Source organism: Rhineura floridana, chromosome 8 (genome assembly GCF_030035675.1).
Source record: "Rhineura floridana isolate rRhiFlo1 chromosome 8, rRhiFlo1.hap2, whole genome shotgun sequence".
Classification (NCBI taxonomy): domain Eukaryota; kingdom Metazoa; phylum Chordata; class Lepidosauria; order Squamata; family Rhineuridae; genus Rhineura; species Rhineura floridana.
This window is the reverse complement of record NC_084487.1, coordinates 130,253,288-130,279,764: the sequence shown is the minus strand read 5'-3', so window position 1 is coordinate 130,279,764 and position 26,477 is coordinate 130,253,288. Positions and strand designations below refer to the sequence as shown.

At 41.8% G+C, this 26,477-nt stretch overlaps 1 protein-coding gene and 1 non-coding gene across 2 annotated transcripts in view; one reads left to right on the top strand and one right to left on the bottom strand.

Moving 5' to 3' along the window:
• LOC133363374 (potassium voltage-gated channel subfamily KQT member 1-like) overlaps positions 1–26,477 on the top strand; it is a 566,236-nt gene that overhangs the window by 146,507 nt on the left and 393,252 nt on the right. The gene's annotated exons all lie outside the window — the stretch shown is intronic.
• Positions 13,969–14,103, bottom strand: LOC133363533 (small nucleolar RNA SNORA5). The gene has a single exon (XR_009757700.1). It is a non-coding gene; the product is annotated as a small nucleolar RNA SNORA5 (small nucleolar RNA).

The window sequence follows — 26,477 nt, the reverse complement described above, 5'->3', positions numbered from 1 at the left end:
CAATTTCTATGTATGTGTTGGACAGTGAAAACTCCTTTGAAATGTGGTGTTGGAGGAGAGCGTTACTCATACCATGGACTGCAAAAAAGACAACTAATTGGGTGTTAGAACAAATTAAACTAGAACTATCACTAGAAGCTAAAATGATGAAACTAAGGTTATTATACTTTGGACACATAATGAGAAGGCATGATTCACTAGACAATAGTGCTGGGAAAAAGAGAAGGGAGCAGAAAAAGCAGAAGGCCAAACAAGAGATGGATTGATTCCATAAAGGAAGCCATAGACCTGAACTTACAAAATTTGAACAGGGTGCTTCATGACAGATGCTGTTGGAGGTCACTGATACATAGGGTCTCCATAAGTCGTAATCGACTTGAAGGCACATAACAACAACAAAAAAATACACCCACTGGAGATGTGAAAATACATCCACCCTATATAATAGTTTATGGTAAAAATCAGTTGGTCATTGCAGAACATTTTTATAGTTCTATTTTATAGTTTCCTATAAATTAAATGCAGTGACGCCTAGGTAAGTCCTGCCTAATTGCTTTAAATATAGGATTATATATAATAGGAGGAGAGAAAGAGTTATAACAGAAACACAATCCTTTGCTATGTTAATTCAAAAGTCCCATTGACTTACAGCACAATCCTAACCGTGTCTACTCAAAAGTAAGTCCTATTGAATTCAATAGGGTTTACTTCCAGCATGTGGGATTAGCATTGCAGCTTTACTCCCAGAAAAGTGAGTATAGGATTAAAGCTTCATATTGGGAAGGTTTTCAAAACAGGCTATGAATTAGACAAATAAACTGCCCTCTTCAACATCCCAGGAAAATTTCAACTTATTTGACTCTTCATAATTACATTATAACATTGCAATCACAAGCTCCATGTACATTTCTTTTAAATTTCTGTTCAAAAATTATTTGAAAGATAAAATGTATAAAATGCTATTTTTGCAAGTAATTAAAACCCCCCTGTATGTACACTTTTAATATAACTGAAATTGTTTACAGTAAGCAATTGCCTACCAAGATCCTGCTGTAATTTTTTTTCTACATCTGGTGCACACACCGAGAAAGGAATTTTTGCTAAAGCTATATACTTACTCAATTTATGAGATTTTCAGTCAAGCAGGAAAGGACAACAGTTTTCTGGCCTTGCAATGGGTTCTAGCCATTCTGCATAGGTCACCAAATCTCTCATCAATCACAACCCTGACTTCATTCATTGGCTACAGACCTGAAAGGGTAGGGTTACCACAGCCAGCTACAAGCTCATTTAACAGAAATTGGGGGGCAGTTGACATTTTGGTGTGTATCTCTTGAACCAGACCACTTAGAAATTTAATTTTTTTAAAAAATGAAAGCCAAGTGTCCGGAGATTGGGGTGACTCACCTGGGGACCCGGAGAGCACCCCAAAAACCCAGAGTCTCCAGCCAAAAACCAGAGACGTGGCATCCCTACTTTACAGTGAAATTAATAAAACTATATAAACTTAATACTAAAACTATAAACCTATGAAATATTGTACATTAGAAAGCAACGTTAGAAGACATCACATGAAACAAGATTAAAACCAACAGATCTGACTAATATGGCAGGACAATTGGTAAATGCTCTCCAACATTAAATCATCTTTTATAAAAGGAGGAAGACAAGAAAACCTCCCTGGGTGGGCAGCCCCATAACTGGGGTGCCACCAGATCTCGTTACCTTGAAAGAAATGAAGAAACTCAAATAATCAGAGATGGAAGCGATGGAATTTTGGTTCTCTCAGTTTTTCAGTTTTTGAATCTTATATTCAGTCATTCAGTTTTGTGCAGTAGCTTGCTTTTTTAAAAAAAAAAAATCCACATGATTTTTTTTTTGCATTTTAGTGCGAGTTTCTCTTAATAAACACTTTTTTCTAATATTTTTTGTAAACATTGGTTGGAGAACTGCATTGGAAAATTCGGATAAGTGTTTTTTGTGTTATTGTATTGTTTTGAAATGTGCAAGTTTGATAGATATGGCTTTAAATGCAAAGTGATTCAAATTTCTCCCATATCCCTATATGTAGCTATTGATGTATTTGCCATAAGTTTACTATATTCTAAAATTCTCTTCTGATTACTCCAAAAATATTCCCCCAGATTTTCTCTAAATGCTTGAATACTTGTTAAATATTTTGCCATTTACATGATGTCCTATGTTTGATTTCAGAAAGACCAGGTGATAGGGAGGGTGCTATTGAGCACTGCTACCCAAAGGTACATGGAGCACCTTTGGACAGCAGTGCCCAGTGTTCCTATCTGAGGAGCATTTCCTGAGGGAAAGGCCAGGTGAAATGGCATGCTGTGTTGGACTATCCAAAGATGCATGGAGCACTTTTGGTCCCCCTTCCCAACCAGTCTTTCCTAGGGAAAAGGCTTGCACAGTTAGATATAGGTGCTGGAACATTCATGGAGTGGGCCCAAAGGCCCACTGGCCTTTTCTTTCGGAAAGTCAAAGATATTGTGTGGTGTTGTATGTCCGCCGTGTTAGGTTTGCCTTTGTCAAATTGATTGTAGCCAGTACTCAGTCCTTTCTTTTCCAGTTTTTGAAATGGGCAGTATTTATCAGGATGGGAGAAATTGGGATGATCAAAGAAAGGGAGGGGGGAGAGGGAGATGGGGAAAGTTTTTTGGCTAATTTTTGCCAAAGCATGAAGGTTATCTGGAGAAAGGGATTAGAAAAACATTTAACTTTAGAAAATGAAAGAGATAAAAAGGGCATAGAAGATAACCTTGGAGAAGTGGCGGAAAAGTCCTTTGCTACCCATGGAATAGCAGTATCACATCAAATGATACAATATGTATCATTTGTTTCAATTGACAAGAATCATAGCCATAAATCGAGGAACCCAAAGCCTCCCCATTGAGTAGGTCAGTAAAGCACAACCTTATGTAACCCAGACTGCTTTCCTTGTCCACTGAAGGTCCAATGCCATTAAAAAAAAACAGCATCTGGTATAACAATGGGGAGAGTTAGCAATAGAAACAAACTTTTGGAGGGACATCTTCTTTAAGACAGCAATCCAACCAAGCCAGAATAGGTTAACTCTAGCCCATCCAGCAATTTCCTTTTTGACAGATTTCAGTGAGAGGTTAAATTTTATCCTTCTTAATTACATAACTCCTTATTGATGTGTACTCCAAAACAGCAGAAGCTACTAGACGACAAGGAAAGCCCCAGCTCAAATTTTAAACATTCCTGTGTTGCCTTAGAAATAGTGATACGTAAGAGTTCTGACTCAAAGTAATTAATTTCCAATCCTGCGCAAGCATGGAAATCACTTAGGTGGTTTTGAAGGTGAGATAATTTGGAGTGGATTACTAAACATGAGCAATATATCATCTGCAAAGAGATTGGTTATATGTATCTTGTTATTGACTAATTCTGGTGATGTCTGGGTCAGTTCTCCAGTTTTCAACTAATGTTTCTATTGCCCCAGCAAACAGAATAGGGGATAAGGGGCAGCCTTGTTTTGTTCCACAGGAGAGTGTGATAAAGGACAAATAAAAAGTATTAACCCTGATAGTGGCAAGGAAGTCAGAATATAACTGTTTAACTGTGTTCAAGAATAGCAAGTTACAATTAAGCTTATTCAAGAGATAAGACCATTCCAGGCAATTAAACGCCCTGAATGCAGCCAAAGACAGCTAAGCCAAAGGAGTTTGTTGAACCCTACTATAGTGGATTGTGTTCAAGACCCTTTAAATTGAACCTGGGAACTGCCATCTTGGCATAAAGCCCATTTGGTCTTCTTTGATGTAGATGGTAATGAACTTATCTAGTCTCATCACTAAGATGGCTGTAAAAAACTTGGTATCTTCATTAGGCAATGCTGTTGGGCGGTATGACCCTAGAAACCCCAGGTCTTTGTGACTTGGGAATCACTACCAATCTAGCTCTACGCTAGGTTTTTGGGATCACAGCCACCTGCATAGTATCATTGAAGAGATTTCAAAGGTGCAGGAGGAGAACAGCACCTGCCACCTAATTTGTCCGACTCACCCAGTCCAGTCATGGGGCTGGCCCTTGCCTATATAATAGCTTTCCTTCACATATTAACTTTGCTTTAAACTTTATAGACATATTCTAACTCATATTATTTCAAGTACACAGTCATATTCCAGTAAATTTCCCATTAATTTCAATAGGAGAGAAAAGTGCATCCTTAAGTCTGCATTAAAATGGACAGAGGGCTTTAAATTATCTTTGGCTGAGGCATCTCTACTAGCTTTCTTGACAGTGAGAGGTTTCTGTCTTGTTTGGTTCCAAACACTGAATGCCATACACTATCTACAGGATATATCAAGTAACATCAAATACTTGATAACTAAAGTAACCACCTGGCTAGGGATAACAGCTTGAGAATGTGATCGCTATGAATGAGGCAGTGGGCAGGTGAATGAATTGTTAACTCCTGCAGGCAAATGACTGAGAAAGTAAAGTGTAACTTAAAACTTGAGCACCAAAATGCATGTTGACAGACTTTGCCAGGATGTGTCTATCAATAGTACATTCAATGGAACACCATATGGTTAGTTGCATTATAGAAACGTCTCATGCCGTGCCTGCATATGGCACCCACTATTGAAAGGAAGCGCTGCTACATGTTGTTAAAAAGCTAACATTACAACCTCCTTTCCTGTCTGCCAGTTGAGGAGTTAGGTTACATAGACAGGACCATCCAGCTTTTCAGCTCCTGTCTGGATAATTTCAAGATGCCTACATGGGATTTTGTTGTATGGGATGCGTTAAGATGGAGAGACTGAGCAGACAGGAACTGGAGCAGCAAGAATGTCTTTACTGAGGCCCAAATGACATTTGACACTTAGGCAAGTGTAGTTTTTCTTTAACTTCTTTTTCTTTTTTAAACAACAAAACAAAAACCAAAATCTGCAGAAGCTGAAGCCTTGAACAGAGAATTAGTGAGGAGAGGAGCTTCTTAACCCTTTGACTTTCAACCATTTTCTGCTCCACATTGCCTCCCCAAGTAGGGCGGCCACATGCTCTGCTTTACAGAAGACAGTCATTTATTTGAAGGTATCTTCTATTTAAAGGTCTACCCATTATTTATCTTTAAAGATAAAGAACCATAAGAAAGGAGAGCAAGGGCTTTGTAGTTGCTCATCAAGAATGAGCACCTGCCACTTGGACAGCAACTATGTGAGATGTATTGTTTTTCTATTTAAATTATTTAAAAAATGCTAAATTCAAATCTATGTATTATCATATATGAGGTTTATGCAAATCTGCACCCTCTTTTCTCTTTTTGTAAGTGACCACCCTATCCCCAAATAATGGTTGACTCTTGGGGAGGTGTGTGTATGAGGGAGAGGGAGAGGGAGAGGGAGAGGGAGGGAGAGGGAGGGAGAGAGAGAGAGAGAGAGAGAGAGGGAGAGAGAGGAATACTTATATTGGTTCCCTTCACATCTCTACCTCACCTGCATTTCTTTATACAAGCCTTCACATCTCTTGGTAGGGGTGATTTCTGAATGTGAAAATGGCTAGAAGTCAAATTAAAAAAAGTGCCCTTTCTCCTAGTTCTTTGCAAGAAGATTTCAGCCTTTGTAACTGGTTTTATTCTTTGAAAAACTCAGGGAGAAATATATTTGTCATGATGCTTGGTCCTAACACAGCAGATCCAGTCCTGCCATTAGATGGAGGTGGTAGTTCCTCTGACTCCCACCCCCCCATTATTCCCCATGAGCCCCCATAGCCATTTCCTTCCTCCTGAGTCAGCATCCCAGTGGCAATGATGCTTGCTTATTGCTGGCCCGGCTGGTTGGCTTTTGTGTCTAGTTGCCGTCGCTCAGCACATCACAGACAGCACCAACGGGAGAGGCTTCTGACCAAGTGAGGAGGCAGAGAGACAGTCAGCCAGACCAAGCCTCACACTTCACAGGCTTTTGGACCCAGTTTCCATATTGCCCTGAATATGTGGTATGCACGGATGACAGTGCTGCTGGACTGCAGGATTTCAGCAGATGCCAGGCAAAGTGATGACTGAACACCACAAGATGTATAGGACAGAGCAGGGGTGACACATGATCTGACCTGCACTCCTTAAACTGGCATACTGCTCTCAGGTGCAGGACAATGTTCTGTCATCTGTGTTAAGAAAGATCAAACTGCCAGTCCGCTCAGCTTCTATACACAGAGAGGGGTGCTATCTTGTCCTTTGTCTTTGTACCAGCCATGTAACACATCAAACATGTTTTAAAACTCTCAATCGGAAATACACTGAGCAGTCTGGCACAGAAGACAAAAAACACTATTCATTTAATTTGAGCACAAAAGGATTTTAAGACTCTTTGTAGTTTATGATATTGAGACCAATGTGAATGTTGTTCTAAGCAACAATAAAAGTAGTATTAGCCTAGGTGTAGCAAGGATTTTTTTGTGTGTGTGGTTGCATTGCTTAACCTTTTGTGGTTGCATTGCTTAACCTTTCCTGAGTCAGGAAATTTCTTTGTTATAAAGTAAGACAGATTTCTGGAGTTCACCTAGAACTTTCTCCAGCCTGTCAGGTCCTGGGCCACTCTCTTAATAAACAGAGGTCGTCAGTGGCAGTGCAAGGGGGAGAGAGGTTTTCCCCGCCATCTCTCCATCCCTATCTTGGGACATGGGATGTTCCAGGCCATGCCAGATGTCTACCTACAATCCCAGTGACCCTCTAATGAGTAAGGGGGGTGTTACTAAATATGCTTTTGTACTTCCGCCACAGAGCACTCCACAAGGAAAGGGAGCATGGCAGGTCATTTGTCACAGCACAAGGAAGAGCTCCTAATGAGAAACTTGCTCTGACAAGAGTTGGAAGTTAACGGAGACCTTTTGAGCTGCTGCCTCCAGTGCTATGCTCCACCTCCTCTTGGAGAACTAGAAACTCTTAAAAGTCCAACTCTCTGACATGAAAATGGACATTTTTCTTGTACTCCATGGGGTACTCCTGTGACATTAGACCGGTAAGGTAACATGAAAGTCACTTGAAGAAGGTGTCTGTTGTTGGGAGTGAAGCACCAATGCTTGTAACAAGTAACCTGAACTGGGGAGTGGTGGTGGGAATAGACAAAAAGACAAGTTATTCTCCCCTCACTGATTCCTTCTTTAGTAACTACTTGTGTTTTTTCCTCAGGCTTTACTTCCTTCCTCTTCCTTTCTAGTCAGTCAGAGATAGTTTCTTTCAGTGCAAGCTTCATGGCTCTACAATGGCCACATGTATGCCTGTTGTCAAAATGACTTTATTTCTCAGTGGTAATAAACCTTAAGTTGCTTTATTCTTTCAACCAATGGTCTTACCAGACTATTTTATTCTGCACTCTGCTGCAATATATAAAAAACTCCAATCCCTCTGAAGCCCAGGCACCAGTTCTATGAGCCCTGGTACTGTGGGATCTGGTTCAGTGAGCTCCTGCTTGCCAGTGTTGGGTTCAGCAATCCCCCTGATAGCCAGTATCAGGCTTAGAGCCAGGAACCCGGTCTGGCTCCTTAACTGGTGACCCTGTAGCCTCTGATTCAGTGTCCTGGTCGCTACTGCAATCTGGGGTTATGACACCTCATTCAGATCTTCTCTTATGGGATGTATAGTAGATTCTGCTTCCAAGATGAAACATCTGTTGGGGAGCAAGGAGTTGGTACCCCCTGTCCTACTGGTTCATAGCCTTTTTGGGATATGTGAAGTGAGCCTCAACCATGTAAGGTCTTTTTGCATGTACCCACAGTGAACTCTGAAGTTTTGGCAGAGCAGAATGAGATAATTTATTCTACAAAACTCGACAGAGCAGAACTGAGAAGTTATTGTCATTCGTAATTACAAAATACCCCTAATCTTAAAATGTACATATAAAAGGCTTCCCAAAACACACAGTGAAATTTATGCCTATTGAATGTATGAGCCTGATTATATGAAAACCCTCTAATCCTTGGTTTGCAATTATAATTTTGTTGAAAATTTAATGTTGGGCTAAAATAATTTGGGTTGACCCTGAAAACAGCAATTGAGGTGGGGAGTGAAGTTTTCAAGAGAAAGGAATGTCTAACCCTGCTGAGAGTGATAGTTTAGTAGCTGAAAAGTTAAACATGCTCCCTCTCTCTCTGCTGGCTCACATTCTCCTCTTCACCCCACCCCACCCCACCCCACCCCACCCAGTGACTACTGTAATGGTGCTAAACATTGATGTGCTGCTGACTAGCCTAGTTTTCAGAAAGATAGTATACTGTGTTTGGACTGTACTACTTCATACTGCAGGTAGTGGCTCACGTAATAAAATGCACCTCCATTAAAACAGACAGACACACATACATAAAGCACCCCCTTGCACATAAACATTGAGCATGACAGGAAAGAGGCTGTTGAGAAAACCCTTTTGATAAAGCCCACATTGAACTCCACCAACCTATATAACTATCAGCCACTCCCCAATTTGCTATTTGCCAGCAGATGGTGGAGCACAATCCTAACATATGGGATGGCACCTCCATCTGGGTGGGTTAGGCAGGGTCCCTGTCAGTTTTCTGCTCCTCTCCAGGAAGAGGAGCCATCCTACACTCCAGACCGTTTGGATTTGGTTAGATCTGACTAAGCCTCATCTTTATTAGTCTTCCTCTAGCGTAATGTCATGTTTTTGTGTTTTTAAATTTTATTTTCACATTTGTCTGTGAAGATCCACCAGGTATCACCTCAGACAGAGCAGGTTTTGCTGTGACTGTCCCTTTAAGGCAGACCCCAAAATCCAGCAGCTGCTACCACCAGGGCCTAATGAAGGGCTCTTCGAGTAGATCAATCAAGTGGGGGTGGCAAGTGGCTTCCTGGGAGAGAGGGGGAAAGGAGCAAAGACCACCAGCTCCCCTGCAGGCCTTCTCCTATTTATAGGGAGGCACAGGGAGCCCTGAGTAAACGCCTTCACTGTTTCCCTAAGCCTCTTGGACAAGGATTTGGGAGGACCATCTGGGGTGTCCCCAGAATATCTTAAACGGAGGCTAGTAGCAGAGCCCTTAGACCTTTCACATCCCAAACTCTTGAATCCTGGGGAAAGGGGCTATTGAGGGTCTTGGGATGCACCATTTGAGAAACTGTGATTGTACTGCCTGAGAAGGGCATATGGCATTGGGCCCCCGATCCTGTGCTTAATGCTATGGCTTAATAAACTTAATAAGCTTTGTCAGAGATCCTCATTCCGGGCTTGATTTTGAGCATATTCCTCCATGGAGACCATGGACCTTGAAGCACTTGAGCTGCCCCTTCTGCAGGTTGGTATCACATTGTCCTCTCCTGTTTATTTTATTGCACTTTTCCTCGTTTTACTTTGATTTTTTTCTTCAGTTTGTGTGTTAGCTGTCTCCTTACTATCTGTGGGGCTTTGTTCTTTCTTTTCCCTTTCCCTGGTGGTGTTAGGGGCAAAGGGGGTGATGAGATGAAAAGGGTTGTTCACCCAGATTTTCCTCTATGTTTGGCTGTGGAGATCACTGTTTAGGGGTATGGAGGTTTTGGCAGGTCTTGCTAATAATCTGGTAAGCAATTTTGGATCAGCCATGTGTGTCTTTGACCTTCTCTTTCTGCTTCTCAGCTCCACTGTTCTGGTGAGCCCTGCACCAAAAAAACCCCAGCGGGATCACCTGTCTCCCCCTCATTGCTGTGAGACAGTTTCTAAACTGAAGTTAGTTCCAGAAATCTAGTAGAATATAGTGGAAATTTAGTGCTAATTTTTGTGATAATACCAGAAACAATCCATTTGCAAGCCTGGGAACCCAGAAGATCACGGAAAGTTTGTGCTAGCTGCAGCCAGTCACGTGACAGGCATTCCTGCATGCAATGCTTTGCCTGATGAAAATTGTGCCAGTATTCCTGCATAGGTGTGGGGAGCGGCATTTCCTTCCACCTTTTCCCACACACACCTGTGTCCAGGCACTAACTCAAGCAGGAAATTATAGGGGAACTACAGTGTGCATGTGTTCATTGCAGCAGTGTGAAAGACAGTTGCACAAAATGCCAGTATATCAGCCGAAAAAGCCACAGTTCCTTAATCCAACAGGTTCTGCGGTGTGAAAGGAATTTTTGAAATTGGGACAGAATCGCTACCATTTTAATCCATTCAACGAGCACAATAGACCATGTCGGAATGCAGCCCCTGGCTACAGGAGCTAAAACTTGTTTTCTTCTCCCACCAAACCGCCTACAGTGCTTTTAAAAAAAGCTTTCAGTAATATTTGGACGGTTGAGTGGGCTCTCTCCAATAAGTTCCTGCCTTGATGGCTGATGTCAGGTCCCTTTACCCAGAGTTTGTCAGCTGGAGCAAAAAGTGCTAATCAAGATTTTGGGAGATTGTGTTCATCACACGTGAAGTCAGAATCCACTACAGGTGGCAGGGTAGCTCCTGCCTCTTTGTTTTTCAAAGAGTGGGACTATGGATTTGTGTCGTGTAATCACTGCAGAGGGGTCATATGGTGTGTCAGATTGTTGTTCCCTCTATGTTGAGGGGTTACAAGGAGATTTCCTCAAACCTTGTCAACCTTATGTCAGTTCCCTCTCCACTCAGAAACATGAGAGTGGCATGTCTGGTGTGGAACCCTAACAAGTTCCAGGTTTGTTCCTGTGGAGAGGTTAGACACTTTCCTTCCCAGAACAGACAGGGGTGTAAGAAGCTGGGCAGAGATACGGGAGTAGAGATGTGAAAGCCCAGGGGAAAAAACAGAAAAAATTTGGGGCAGGTCGTTTTTTTCATTTTTTTTCCTGAAGCATTTTTGTTTTTGTTCTTCTGAAAAGAAAAAGGTAAAAATGGGAGAACTTCCCCCCCAAAATGTTTCCGTTACTAGCATAATATATTTGATGGTACTCACTCTTTTTCAAAGGTAGGGGCTTCCTGATTAGGATTTTTTTTTTAGTGCTACACTACATCATCTCCCTAATTCAAGAAGTAGGAAGTTACAGTTCATGTCAATAGCAAGGACCCAGTTAATTCACCTATACTAGAATGTGTTGGGGCAGAAAGGGGACAAAATATGATAGCAAGGAGTTCTTAAAATTGAATTAAAAAATAGAAATGGGTTTTAAAAACTGATTACAACACATATGAACTGGTTTATATCTTGAGCAAAGAAAAAACAGGTTGGGTGTACATTTATTAAAGGGAAGGGGGAAAGTGCTGAAAGATTTTTATTATGTGAGAAAGATAAAAAAACCCTAAGGAAACATCTGGACAATTAATCTTTTCAATCTTTGTATGTAACATAAAGAAAATTCCTTAGATAATGGGGGAGTGGTATCCAGAGACAAATTAACCATTGTAAGGAGAGCATTATAAATGATCAAACACGTAATTGGATCTTAGAATTGGGTGCACCTTTCCCAAAGAGGCAGATACGGAGGCGTATCTAAAGTGCACTCACCTTAGGAATAGGATGAACGACATGCTTGTCCTCTACTTTTTTGTAGTTCTGAAATGATTGCTTTTGGCCAGACAAACTCATCTGTCAGCCTTTCAAGGAAGCTTGTGTCATTGCAGGAGAGATTTCTTACAAACTGCTTGAGCCTGGCTGGTTTCCGATGAATGGAATAGGACCCTGCAGCATCTGGTAGACCTGCTGTTGCTCTTAGGTGTGTGTACATTATGTAGCAATCATTCTCTGTTCCTCCGTACCTGGTGTAGAGTTTCACAATGTCCAGGAATGATGGCACTTGTAGTTCAGCAACATCAGGAGGGCCAAAGGTTCTCCATACCTGCTCTACACAATAATAACAGGTGAATGAAGAGATGGTCACACTTGTATGGGCTTGTGAAACACCTGTTTTGGGATATGGAGAGTTTAACCTGACATTTTAAAAATGCTTTATTGATTTTTGGAGATTGTTGTTTGGACAAACGGCACTCCTTAATCCTGATGCTGTATCCATAATCGGGCAACATTATGACATTTTATAGCTGGTAAGTCTGAAACATAATGCACAGTTGCATGTATGGGTCCTCTGTTTCTTTTAAAACTAACCACAGTTGTATGAGACTGCAATCATAAGCAAAGGAATAGGGCAGAGGCTGCTTGACTGTCAATCCTCCAGCAATTCTGGTACTCAAAATTGCTGCCCACGCTGCATTGCTTTCTTTTACTTGATAGGGAAAAGATATGGGTAGTGTCTTCCTGTGCTCACATTTGCAGGTTCCTCTGGCTGCTTTTGTTTAAAAATCAAAAATATCTGGAGAAACATATGAATTGTGTGTCACATCTTTCGGCCAGCAATGTGTCCTCTTGACCCTTGCCCTTCTTGGCTTATTAAAGCTTGCTGAGGGGGTTTGACCAAGTAGATCCAGGGTGTGGTCAATGCGTCATTGTGGGAGGGAGTGGTTCCAGCCACCCTGAAAGAGGCAGTACTCCCACCACTCCTGAGAAAGCCCACCCTGGACCTATTGGTTTCTGACAACTATCGCCTGGTCACAAATACCCCCACAATGCTTGTGATGCAGCAATGGCAGGTACTCTTGGATGAAACAGATTATATTGACCCATTCCAATCTGGGTTCAGACCTGGTTATGGGACTGAATCAGCCTTGGTTGCCCTGATGAATGACCTTTATCAGGAGAAGGATGGGGGAGTGCAACCCTGTTATTCTTATTTGATCTCTTGGTGGCTTTTGATACTATTGACCATGGTATCCTTCTGAGCTGACTTGGTGAGATGGGTGTGTGAGGCACTGTTTTACAGTGGTTCCGATCCTACTTCCAGAGTCATTTTCAGAGAATAGCACTGAATAATTGTCTTCCTGGCCCCGGCAGTTGTGCTGTTTGGTGCTGCAGGGTACCATTTTGTCCCTGATGCTGTTTAACATCTATATGAATCCCTTGGGAGTGGTCATCAGGAGCTTTGGGGAGAGGTGTCAGCAATACGCTGACAATACCCAGGTCTATTTCTCTGTAACATCTGAATTGGGAGAGGCCGTGCAAGGCCTGAACTGCTGCCTGGACTTGGTGGTGGGCTGGATGAGGGCCAATAAACTGAGTCTGAATCCTAGCAAGATGGAGGCGCTGTAGGTTGGTGGTTCCTGAGTTTAGATAATTGGTCAGCTGCCTGCATTGGATGAGATCGTACTCCCTCTGAAAGAGCATGTCCATAGTGTGAGGGTGCTCCTGGATCCATCTTGTCACTAGAGGCCCACGTGACCTCAGTGGCTAGGAGTACCTTTTAACCAGCTTTGGCTGGTAAGATAGCTGTGGCTGTTTCTGGACCAGGATAACTGCAATGTGCTCTGTGTGGGGCTGCCCTTGAGGTTGGTCTGGAAGCTGCAGCTGGTGCAAAATGCAGTGGTGAGACTGCTCACTGGGGCAGGGTATTGCCAACATGTCACCCCTCTGCTAAATGAATTGCACTGGCTGCCTATTAGCTACCAGCCTAAGTTCAAGGTTCTGGTTTTCGTGCACAAAGGCATATACTGCTTGGGACCAGGATACCTGAAAGACCGTCTTACCCCTTATATACCCAGTTGATCACTACACTGTGCAGTTGAGGGCCTCTTGCAGATACCATCTTATCAGGAGGTCTATTCCGCACACCATAGGAATAGGATTACAGGTACTCTGTAAACATGGCTGATTTTTAATTAATTCCAACAGATTAGATGAACTCTGACAGAAAAAAAGTCCAAAAGGGTTCTGGAGTTTTTCCCTCTCTTTTTAGACTTTGAACTCTCTATTCTCTCTGACTGTTTTGTGTATCACCATGAAAAATTAGAGGGTTGTTAAGCAAGCATTTCTAAATTCAGGATTATAAGTTTTGTAAGGCTTTGTAAATGATCTTATGGGAAGCATCGGAATGGCATGGGGGGTATTTACAATTTAACATTGCGGAATGTAAAAAATCCATGCTGGGTATAGTATACAGCCACTCTTGTGGCTGTATAAATAAACACATTTAAAATTTGGAGGGGCAGGAGGGCCTGGTGCCAGTGTCTGCAGAAAAACTATGCTCAGAGCTCACAAAGAGTTCTGAGGCCGATGAATGACAGATCGTTGCTGTGGCAGCTGTTTAGACCAATCCCCACCACAGGAAAGGCAGACAATGAATTTGACACAGCTGCAGAGGCATTTGTGGATAGAAACAGACTCATCAACACCCCAAGAGTTTTTATGTGCATAGAAAGCTCTAGTTACCTCAATGAGCAGATGGAAAAAAAGGAAAACCAGGAAGCCAATCCTAAACTGAGCATGTTCTGCACCAGGGATCTCCTTTATAGACCAGTTTGACCCTCCTTTAAATTTACTTTGTGTTGGAGTACCTCAGTTCTCACCTCGCCCTCCTCTTCCAGTTGATCCATCAGTGCCAGAGAGGGCCTCTCCTTTAGGCATCAGAACTCACTTTTCTTATCTTCTGTCAGTGTTAAACACAGCTCCAGATGCTTCAGCAGGTGACTCAGGAGCTCGCTCTTGTCTCTCTTCATGGTACTGGCAGCTGCATACTCAGCCAGGGAAGGGAAGACTCTTGGAAGTCAAGCATTTCAATCACACTACCAACCTCTCTGCTCCAGCCCCACCAAATGAAGACTTTTCAGAAGGTTCACCAAAGGGAGACATTCCAAACCTGAGAAAGCTGGACGGAACAGGAAGTTTTTAAACATGGATACAGAGGATTGTCACAGTGCTCTTGAGATTACTAACCGTGAAGTTAAAGAAAAAGATTATACTACAGAAATATATACGCACACCTTTCCCCAATTCTGCGGTAGAAGCAATCAGATTCCACGAGCAGAGCTGCACAAACGATTTAAGCATCCTTACTGAATTTGCACACTAGATTTGGAGAATAGAATGAGGCAACTTCCCCATAATCCAGGAAGTAAGGAACTCTCTGGACACCATTGAACCTTTTCTGTCCTCTGCCCTAAGGGGGAAACTTGGTGGGGTTTGTCCATTAAGTGCAGTTTCCATTTCAGATGGCCTCCACAGCCACAATTTACCGGGGTGGTGGTGGATATGGCCCTTTATTGTACAAAGATGCTTTGCTCTGCTTAAACAAACCAGAATTTGATGCCTATGATACAAGCACTAAGTCCTCTTTTGCATTTTATTCCTCCATCTTTATCTCCACAACAGCCTTGTGAGGTAGGTTAGGCTGAGAATTCATAACTGGCCCAAGGCCAGAGTGGGAGGCAGTGTAGCATTGTGCTTAGAGTGTTGGCCTAGGACCTGTGAGACCAGGGTTCAAATCCCCACTCAGTGATGAAGCTTGTTTTGTGATCTTGGGCCATTCACTATCTCTCAGAGTAACCTACCTCACAAGGATAAAACTGGGAGGGGGAGAACCGTGTATTTTGGAAACTGCACAAGGGCTCCAACCACATTAATCCAGCCTTGACTGTTGCATAAATTTCATGGATTACCAGGAATTATGCACCTGATGTAGTAGACTCTAGCCCAAGAAAGTTCATTTTTAGTTTTTAAGATGGTAGTACTGTTCTGTTTTGCTAAAATGGTACTGTGACCTACATTACAGGATTGTTGTGAGAATAAAGGACTATGAAACATTTTGGCAAATTCTGGCAAATTTAAAATGCTATTACAAAAGTAGGAAGCTTCAGGGGATGGTTCAGATGAGAATGCCGTGTGCAGAGCCTATATGTAATATGGGAGCATGGATTACACCCTGCCTGCGTGCACATGCACACCTAGCCTGTCCCAGCAAACAGCCACCCATTGGATTTGCTGAGGGCCTACATGGAAAGTTCAATATTTGTAGGTCTGAATACCCTGGTTGTGTCCCAGATTCTTTTTTCTTTGTTTTTGGGGTTGGGTTTTTCTTCATGATTCCAAAGCTGCACCCCTCCCCACCCCAAACTCAAAATCAGGGACAGACAGGCTGGAGAGAGACTTTTTATTTTGATTATTTCTTATTTATCAGCATTACACTTTTATCCATTCCACCTTTCATGGCATTCATGGTCTCCTTTCCCCCCATGTTATCCTCACAACAACCCTATGTTGTTCCCTTGAGCATTTTCTCTGTATGTTTCCTAGTGCATTTCAGTCCATTAATTTGTCATAATTTAACTTAGAATAAGCTCTGTTTACAGTTCTGTTGCTTTCATGATTATTTTTCCCTCACTGTTGTCTCCTAACACTTTTAAGTTGTGGTAATATCTTTTCCAGACCATCTAAGTTTGAAATGTCTTGTTCGGTTGTCTTCTATATGTTCTTATTCTTCTCCAGTACATTTTGAGCAGTGTGTTCTTGCAGCCTGGCTTCTTGCCAAAGCAGCTTGCCAAAGTGGTAAGCCCTTCTAGCTGTGCTGCTCCAGCAATGCAGTGTCTGCAAGCTGTTAAATGAGCAAACACTGGTCCTCAAAGCACCCGGAAGATGTTCTGGCACAATACAAAAGCCCTCTCCTCTCAGTCGGAGGGGTCGGGTGTTCTGCCAGGGGTCTGCAAGAGGTTTGTAGGGATTCAGACAAGGCAAGGAACACACCAGAAAGTTCCTCTATCATTTATTTTATTAGAGGATAAGCCATACAAAACAAGAGAGCAAAAACAGATATACAGACTGACAAGGTTGGAGGCTGGGCCTGGCAACCAACTTCTGTATATTTAAAAGTTGGGCAGAGGGAAGGGAGAATTCCACCTTGTGGCTTTTCCCATTACAATGTTGCAAGAAAACCTGCACTTGGCTGAATTTTCTCTTCTCTTAAAGATACAGTATCATTCTCAGGCCCTGAGCCTGGCAACCCTACTCCATACCTGTGGATTAGAAAGTGGCTAATGTAACACCAATCTTTAAAAAGGGATCCAGGCAGGATTCCAGAAATTACAGGCCAGTTAGCTTAATGTCTGTCCTGGGAAAACTGGTAGAAAGTATTGATAAAATAACCAAGCTGAAGCAGAGACAGCACCGCTTCTGCAATGATAAGTCTCTTATCAACCTATTGCAGTTCTTTGAGAGTGTCAGCAAGCATATAGACAGCATTTTATTTATTTATTTATTATTTGATTTATATCCTGCCCTTCCTCCCAGCAGGAGATCAGAATCAGAATTGATCTGGTTGACATTGTGTACTTGGACTTCCCAAAAACTTTTGAGAAGGTATCTCACCAAAGATTCCTGAGTAAGCTTAGCAGTCATGGAATAAGAGGAGAGGTCCTTTTGTGGATCAGGAACTCATTAAGCAGCAGGAAGCAAAGAGTAGAAACAAACGGACAGTTCTCCCAATGGATGGATGTAGAAAGTGGAGTTCCCTAAGGATCAGTATTGGGATCTGTGCCTTTTAACTTGTTCATAAACTATCTAAGGTTAAGGGTAAGCAGTGAAGTTGCCACCTTTGCTGATGACACTAAATTGTTCAGGGTTGTTAAAACAAAAAGGGATTGCAAAGAGCTTGAAAAGGGCATTTCCAAACTGAGTGAATGGGCAATAAAATGGCAAATGCAATTTAATGTGAGCCAAGTGTAAAGTGATGCATGTCGGGGCAAAAAAAATCTTAAATTTATATATATACTCATGGGGTCTGAACTGGCAATGACTGACCAGGAACAAGACCTTGGGGTCATAGTGGATTTGTTGTTGTTATGTGCCTTCAAGTCGATTAAGACTTATGGCGACCCTATGAATCAGTGACCTCCAAGAGCATCTGTCGTGAACCACCCTGTGCAGATCTTGTAAGTTCAGGTCTGTGGCTTCCTTTATGGAATCAATCCATCTCTTGTTTGGCCTTCCTCTTTTTCTACTCCCTTCTGTTTTTCTCAGCATTATTGTGTTTTCTAGTGGATCATGTCTTCTCATTAGGTATCCAAAGTATGATAACCTCAGTTTCATCATTTTAGCTTCTAGTGAAAATAAAACTGCTAGTATCATAATGCCATTATACAAATCTATGGTGGAACAGCATTTAGAATACTGTGTTCAGTTCTGGTCACCTCACCTCGAAAAGCATATTGTAAAGTTGGAAAAGGTTTAAAAAGGGCAACCAGCATGATCAAAGGGCTGGAGCGACTCCCTTATGAGGAGTTGCAGCATTTGAGGCTTTTTAGTTTAGAGAAAAGGTGAGTAAGAGGTGACATGATAGAGGTTTATAACATTATGCACAACATGAATAGAGAGTTTTTCTCCCTCATAACTCTAGAACTCATGGGCATTCAGTGAAACTGAATGCTGGAAGATTCAGGACAGATAAAAGAAAAGCACATAGTTAAGCTATGACATCTGGTCCCCCAATTTGGACAACTTTAAAAGATTAAACACATTCATGGAGTAATAAGGGTATCAAAGGCTACTAGCCACAGTGTCTGTGCTCTGCCTCTGAATACCAGTTACTGGAAACTGCCTGGGGGGGGGAGAGTGTTCTTGTGCTCAGGTCCTGCTTGCAGGCTTCCCATGGGCATCTGGTTGAGAACAGGACGTTGGACTGGAGGGGCCACTGGCTTGATCTAGCAGGTTCTTCGTCTGTTTTTAGACAACAGGAAAGGTGTAGCTATAAAGTGTAGCTACTTCTTTTCATTAACTTGAGTTTTGCATATCACTGGAACTTGTACTTCCCCAGGAGAAGTGAACCATAATAATGAACCATAATAATAAAAAGACCAGCACTTCTGTGTTATAAATAGAATGGGATGAGCTGCCCTATTCTACTCTCAGTCAAAACGCCAAATCATTCTGTGCCGCAAAACTTTGGACTGGATAACAGAAGCCAGAATTGTTTCAACAATTCATTTCAGCTTTGCATAAAAACTCATAGCATGGCTTAGCCTCACTGTATATTCACAGCAGCTCAAGGGGTGATGTTCTTCTAACCAGGGGGAAAGCCTGTGAATTTGTAGGGTACCCAAAGGTGATAGGAAAGAGTCTGGAATTGTGGTTCCTAGTTTTGGGGTCCCCAGGTCTGACCACCTCAGCCATTAGAGCTACATTTCCTCTAGAAGGCTTGTTGACGGAACTTTATTTCTCAAAGGCTCCACCAACCTGTCTTTGACTTAACATTCATACATCTGATCTTTGTGTGGCACCTTGGCCACTGGAATGCAGGGTGGAACTGAAGCCTAGTGTGTGTAGCTCTGGTGCACTCTTCCACAGAGAATGATTGAATGGTGAAATCACATACCCAGTGTAAAGATGTGGTGGAATTACCAATCCTCAAAGAAGACTGATTACAAGGAGCCAAAGCACTGAATCATGCAGTGGTGCAGTGATGCAGTGGTGTACTTTGGGCTCAAAGGGATCCTTTAATTGTTTAATTTCTCGTGGCACATCAACAGTTCTTTCACAGCAAACAGGTTAGGAATTACTCTGCTAAATATTTCTGTGCCAGGACTTTGCTATAACATCCATTCTGCCTATGTCTAGGTTGTTATAATTTGTTGTTATAACCTTCTGTCCTTGAGCATGAGCCATGACGTAACCTTTGTCAACTGAAGAGAAGACCAGCATAAGTTACATTTTGTATAGTAACTCTATTGGCACAGGCTTTATTGTTCTACATTGGTGACTGCTGAGGTAAGATATCTGTCCCAGGATGGGCAAAACAGTGCACATAACATGGAGATTATCTAATTAAATTGCTGACTGGTGTTTTAGCTAGTGTTCATTTAGGTAAATCTCTGTTTTTCCTGTTGCATTCATAACAGCAGAAGACTTCCTGTTAATTATAAACTTCACTCTCCAGTCATAGTGAATCTGGCAGGCAAAGGTTGGGCTTCTGTGTAGCCAATTTCCCATCTTCCCTTCATTTATTGTGAGCAATCAATACAGCTATATTTTAGTGCTGAGCTTCAGCCAATTTTTTTCCGTCTGTTCATATGGTAAAAATAAATCACCTTGCAAAATTGGTGTGGGGAGGGAGAATTTCAGCAAAATGTTCAAAGGTGAGGTTGCGAGTGCTGTTGTTATATGCCTTCAAGTCAGTTATGACTTATGGCGACCTTATAAATCGGCGACCTCCAAGAACATCTGTCGTGAACCACCCTGTTCAGATCTTAGAAGTTCAGGTCTGTGGCTTCCTTTATGCAATCAATCCATCTCTTGTTTGGCCTTCCTCTTTTTCTACTCCCTTCTGTTTTTCTCAGCATTATTGTCTTTTCTAGTGAATCCTGTCTTCTCCAAAGTTCGATAACCTCAGTTTCATCATTTTAGCTTCTAATGATAGTTCTGGTTTTATTTGTTCTAACAGCCAATTATTTATCTTTTTTGCAATCCATGGTGTCCACAACACTCTCCTCCAACACTACATTTCAAGTTAATTGATTTTTCTCTTATCTTTTTTTTTCACACTCCATGTTTCACACCCATACATGGAGATCAGGAATACCATGGTCTGAATGATCCTGACTTTAGTGTTCAGTGACACATCTTTGCATTTGAAGATCATTTCTAGTTCTCGCATACTTGCTCTCCCCAGTCCTAGCCTTCTTCTAATTTCTTAACTATTGTCTCCATTTTGGTTAATGACTGTGCCAAGGTATTGATAATTCTTGACAAGTTCAATGTCTCCATATAATTTCCCCATTTCCATAGCATCTAATTTATTCTACTATTGACCCCATACACATTTTAATTGCAAGGTAACAAATCTTTTCCAGTTAAGGTGGAGTAATCCATCATATCTGCCAAGACTGTTAGGAAATCAAATGTAATTCTATGCAAAGATCAGGTAAATTATGTCAATGGTAGCTTTCCAATGTTGCTTTGCTTTTCTGCCATCTGCTCAAAAGTGGGGAGAAAAAAACTATGTTGCAAGCAAAAATCATAGGACAAGCTAAGGTGAATGTCAAAAGTCAAAAACACTGTTGAAGAGAAAGTCAACATTAGCCAGAAATTAAAACTGACTGAACACTCAATTACTCCTCAGGGTTATTTGTTTAAACACTTAACAGCACAAGAATAAATTTGTAGCCATTCACTACAAGACCTTTAAGTGTATTCTGTTTTAAAACCCTGTACCACATTTTAAGAAAATCACAGCAATAATGTGGGTTTTAAATTGCACTTGGTTAACATAATTTAATCTGCAATTTCACACAGACAATCTAAACATTTGTTACAGGAGTTCAAACTTTCCCATGGGAACGTTACATTAGTTTTTTTAAAAAAACAAACAAACTATGTGTGTATTTGGGAGTGAGAAAGATATTATAAGGCACAGACTTGGGAAATAATATGGAATATTATTTGTATTTTATTTACAAACTAATAACAATCATTTGACTCCCAACTGGAGTTATTATTTAGTGAATAAGTTAAACATTTTTCTTGATTTTTAAATGATAGCTGTATGTGATGCTAACTTGCCTCTGCTCTAGCCCATTACTAATCTAATGATTCCATTTAGATAACTGTATGGAAGTAGGGGCTGTACTCTTGCTCACTCCACTTGCCAACCCCAACATTAACCCCATGGCCCCTTCACATCCCATACAACTACTAAGCTCCCTGTTCACCTTCCCAGCCCCACTGTTGCCCATGGCCTGGTAACTTCCAGGCTGGGTTACTAAAATGTATTCTGTATGGGGCTGCTCTTGAGGTTGATTCAGAAGTGTTTACTAGAGTAGGATATCGCCACTGTGTTACCTCATGGCTGCCCACTAGCTATTGGGCTAAGTTCAAAGTGCTGGTTTATAAAGCCCTAGACAGGACCAGGATACCTGAAAGATTGTCTTACCCCCTATATACCCAGTCGATCACTCTGCTCTGCAGGTGAGGGCCTCCTGCAGATACCATCTCATCAGGCGGTCCATTCCACACACTATTACCACCCTGGGCTCCTTCTGGGAGAAAGCACAGGGTATTACTACTGCTACTGCTACTGCTGCTGCTGCTACTACTCCTACTACTACTACTAAAGTCACTTCTCTCTTCTATTCTGCAGCCCGACTCTGCACCCGTTTTCAATTTCACCTCCATGTCCATGCCACTTATTGCCCCTCCTTTTGTGCAACTTCCCCTTGCACACAGACCACCCTGATGGTAACTTCCTACGTCTTCCTCCTTCCACGCTTTGCAACTACTGAGCACACTTTTCACCTTCCACCCAATTACAAAGCCACCATCTTTGAGGACAGACTGAAAGAACTAGGAATGTTTAGCCTTGAGAAGAGGAGACTGAGGGGAGATATGATAGCACTCTTCAAGTACTGGAAAGGTGGTCACACAGAAGAGGGCCAGGACCTCTTCTTTATCATCCCAGAGTGCAGGACACGGAATAATGGGCTCAAGTTACAGGAAGTCAGGTTACTGAACATTAGGAAAAACTTACTGACTGTTAGAGCACTATGAGAATGGAACCAATTACCTAGGGAGGTGGTGGGCTCTCTAACACTGGAGGTCTTCAAGAGGCAGCTGGACAGTCATCTGTTGGGTATGCTTTAAATTGGATTCCTGCGTTGGGCAGGGGGTTGGACTTGATGGCCTTATAGGCCTCTTCCAACTCTACTATTCTATGACTCTATGGTTCTATGATCTTCTATTCTGCAGTTCCCTTTGTACCCCCACTTTCAAGTGTATCTCCATTTACATACCTCCTACTCCCTCCTTTTTTATAACCCCCTTTACCAGTGGCGTCACTAGCAGGAGTGCGGGGGGGGTGCGGAGCTCTGGTGCGTGCCCTGCCGTGCGCGCACACACGCACACGTTCCAGGCTGGTGGTGGAAGGCCCGTCCTGGCTTCACCACCAGCGAGCGGGCACCTGCTATCCATCTCGCCCGCCCGCCTCCGAGGAAGAGTTGGCTGCGCCGACCTGGAGTGCTTCTCAGCTACTTTGGTGGGCAACGGCGCAGGGCGGGGCGGCTCTGGGTGTCACCCCCCTCAGGGTGTCACCTGGGTGCGATCCGCACCCTCCGCACCCCAGTAGTGACGCCCCTGCCCTTTACACCCCATTTTCCTCCCTTTCTTTATTCAACTCCCCCTTACACATAGACAATCCCTATTTCCATGCCTCTCCCTCTCTCTCCTATTGTGCATCCCCTTTGCACATCCACTCCATTTTCACCTTCACCCACTTTCCCTACCTCTTCCCCCTTCTTTTCTCAAGTCCCCCTTGCACACATTCCATCCCCTTTCCCATACCTCCTCCTCCGTCTTATTCTGCAGTCCCCTTTGCATGCACACCCTGTGATGATATATATTACTGTATCTTTAAGATGCATAGAATCTAAAGAGCAGGCCTGTGAGTTTAGCTTGTTCAGTTAGAGAAAGTTAAGTTCAATTGATGGATGTTGTATATATGTGTATATTTCCTTGTTAATAAAATACCTGTTCTAAATAACTACATTGAATCTAGAACGTGTCTTCAATAAGAAGACAACAATGGTACCAGGAATGAAATACATTGGGTGAAAGTACTAAGGAATATTTGAGGGCTCCACATCCTTTGTCTCTCCTACATGAGGCAGCTCATGAATAAAGGGAGAAGTCTGAATAGTGTGCGGCAGCTGTGAAAAAGGCAAATTCCATGCTAGCAATAATTAGGAAAGGTATTGAAAATAAAACAGCCGATATCATAATGCCATTGTATAAATCTATGGTGCAGCCACATTTGGAATACTGTGTACAGTTCTGGTCACCTCATCTCAAAAAGGATATTATAGAGTTGGAAAAGGTTCAGAAGAGGGCAACCAGAATGATCAAGGGGATGGAGCGACTCCCTTTCGAGGAAAGGTTGCAGCATTTGGGGCTTTTTAGTTTAGAGAAAAGGCGGGTCAGAGGAGACATGATAGAAGTGTATAAAATTATGCATGGCATTGAGAAAGTGGATAGAGAAAAGTTCTTCTCCCTCTCTCATAATACTAGAACTCGTGGACATTCAAAGAAGCTGAATGTTGGAAGATTCAGGACAGACAAAAGGAAGTACTTCTTTACTCAGCGCATAGTTAAACTATGGAATTTGCTCCCACAAGACGCAGTAATGGCCACCAGCTTGGACGGCTTTAAAAGAAGATTAGACAAATTCATGGAGGACAGGGCTATCAGTGGCTACTAGCCGTGATGGCTGTGCTCTGCCACCCTAGTCAGAGGCAGCATGCTTCTGAAAACCAGTTGCCGGGGACTTCCGGGAAGGGTGACTTAGTCTGTGCCTGCTTTTGAGACGGGCTCCTGCCTCAAAAGAAGCTTATTCAGATATATCAGTCAGTTTTTTCTTTTTTTTTTGACTGATTAAACTTCTCCCGGGTAGGGAGAAACGAAGAGATTAACCTCAAAGCCTATTTTTGTTGGGACGACCAGATCTCATTAATTTATGGGACGAGGTCCAGCCGACGAAGGTGGGACGGATTTTTAACAGCAAGCTCTATCTGATAAAGCGAACGTTCACCTTATCTTCTAAGAGAGAACGCACTAACAGGCAAGCACCCTTCTTTCTATATTTTTCTTTTACTTGACTTAAATTGTTGCTGTTTAAAAGAGATTTGCCAGATTGATCAGTTTTTGACATCTCACTGGGGAGCCATAACTTCTCTCTGCTACGCACTAATTAATAGCTTATCTCTGTTTTTGTTGCAAAAAGCTGTCCTGGATTTGCATTCTAAAGATATACACAGAAGAGGGATTTCTATTCCAGATTTTTATTTTGAAAAATATTATACTGTTTTGAGACTACTCTCTTTTTGGTCTATTTTATTTTGACGAATCTGTTTCTTGACGATTGCCATTAATTGTTTCGATCCTGGGAACTGCATTTTGTTTACTTAACTATTGGAGAGATAAGGCTGTCTGCTCTGTTTATACTGTGATGTCACCAAGTTTGGAGTATTAACCCAATTGTTGCTGAAATAAGAAGTGGTTTTCCTATATTTTTCTTTTAAAATGGCAATTAAGAAAGTGGCTGAAAATCTGGAAATAACTATGTTTCAGAAAATAATGGATGAGATTGAGATAATGAAAATTGAATTGAGTAAAATGAAGCAGGAGATTAAAGATATAAGGGTCCCTGTGAGAGAGGTGACCCTGGAAGGGGTCCCTGTGAGAGAGGAGACCCCGGAGATTGGAACAGGGGTCCCTGTGAGAGAGGTGACCCTGGAGACTGGAATAGGGGTCCCTGTGAGAGAGGAGATCCCGGAGATTGGAACCAACGTGGAACAGGAACAAGATTTGGAGTCTATGGACTTTAGAAATAAAATCTATTGTTTGGAACTCAATGTTATCTCTGAAGAAATGAATGAAGATTCTAGAGATAAAGTTATCAATGGCATGGATAATCTTCTGGACTGGAATGATGTGATGGAGCCCAATATAGAGAAAATCTATGGAATTAACTGCAGCCATGTGACAATGGAAAAACTTTTAAGAGATGACCCAGTGTATTTTGAAAAAAAGAACAGAGATATGATTTTACAGCAGTATTTCAGCAACCTATTCAGAATGGATGGCAAGAAAATATTTGGGATAGAGGTAATCCCCATCAGACTCTTACTATATGACTATGGCTTTGACAGCAAGATTATTATGGAATACTGATAATGGAAGATTGGATATTGAAATTACTGGACTTAACAAGACTACTGAAGATGGAAGATGGAAAATGGAACTAATAGAGATAATAGAACAATGGCTACTGAAATTATTGAACCTAACAGATTCTGATGTGATGGATTAATTGAAATGTTTATTTTGACTATGGTTATGACAATAAGATTATCATAATTAGTAATGAGATGGATTAATCGATATGCTTATCTGGAAAAAAAAATTGATAGATATATTTCTTAAAGAATTGAAACCTCTCTTTGACTTTTTGTGGAAAGAATAAAGTAATGTTTATGAGATTTGATGATTAAGTAAGATAACTACTGGAGGAAAGTGATTTTATAATATGACTTAAGAGACAGGATTGTTATATATTATAGACTTATAACTGATTTGATCTTTGACAAATGGGAAGTCAATATTTTACTCTTTATTTTTTATTTTTGTTTTTTTTTTCTTTTTTTCTTTTTGTTTAACTATTTTTGATTTTGTTTTTTGTCTTTGAATGTTTTATGATTTTGTCTTGTATGTTTTATGAAAATCTGAATAAAAATTATTGAAAAAAAAAAAAAAATGAAAACCAGTTGCCGGAAGCCTCAGGAGGGGAGAGTGTTCTTGCACTCGGGTCCTGCTTGTGGGCTTCCCCCAGGCACCTGGTTGGCCACTGTGAGAACAGGATGCTGGACTAGATGGGCCACTGGCCTGATCCAGCAGGCTGTTCTTATGTTCTTAACAATGGTACCAGGAATGAAATACATTGGGTGAAAGTACCACGAGCTAGAGGGAGCCCCAGCTGACGAAGCGTCAAGGCCCCAGCTGACAAAGCGTCAAGGCGAGTTAAGCAGCAGAGCGAAAAGAGGGTAAGTAGCTCCCATTTATTCCATTATTTAATTGAAGTAAAACAGCTCAGAGCAATAAGTAATAAGGGCAGCCCAAGGTCACCCTGAGCTAGGAGCCAAATCCTGAAAGAACCTATATCTTAGGAGACAGATCCTAGGAGAAGGAAGCCCATAGAAAGCTAG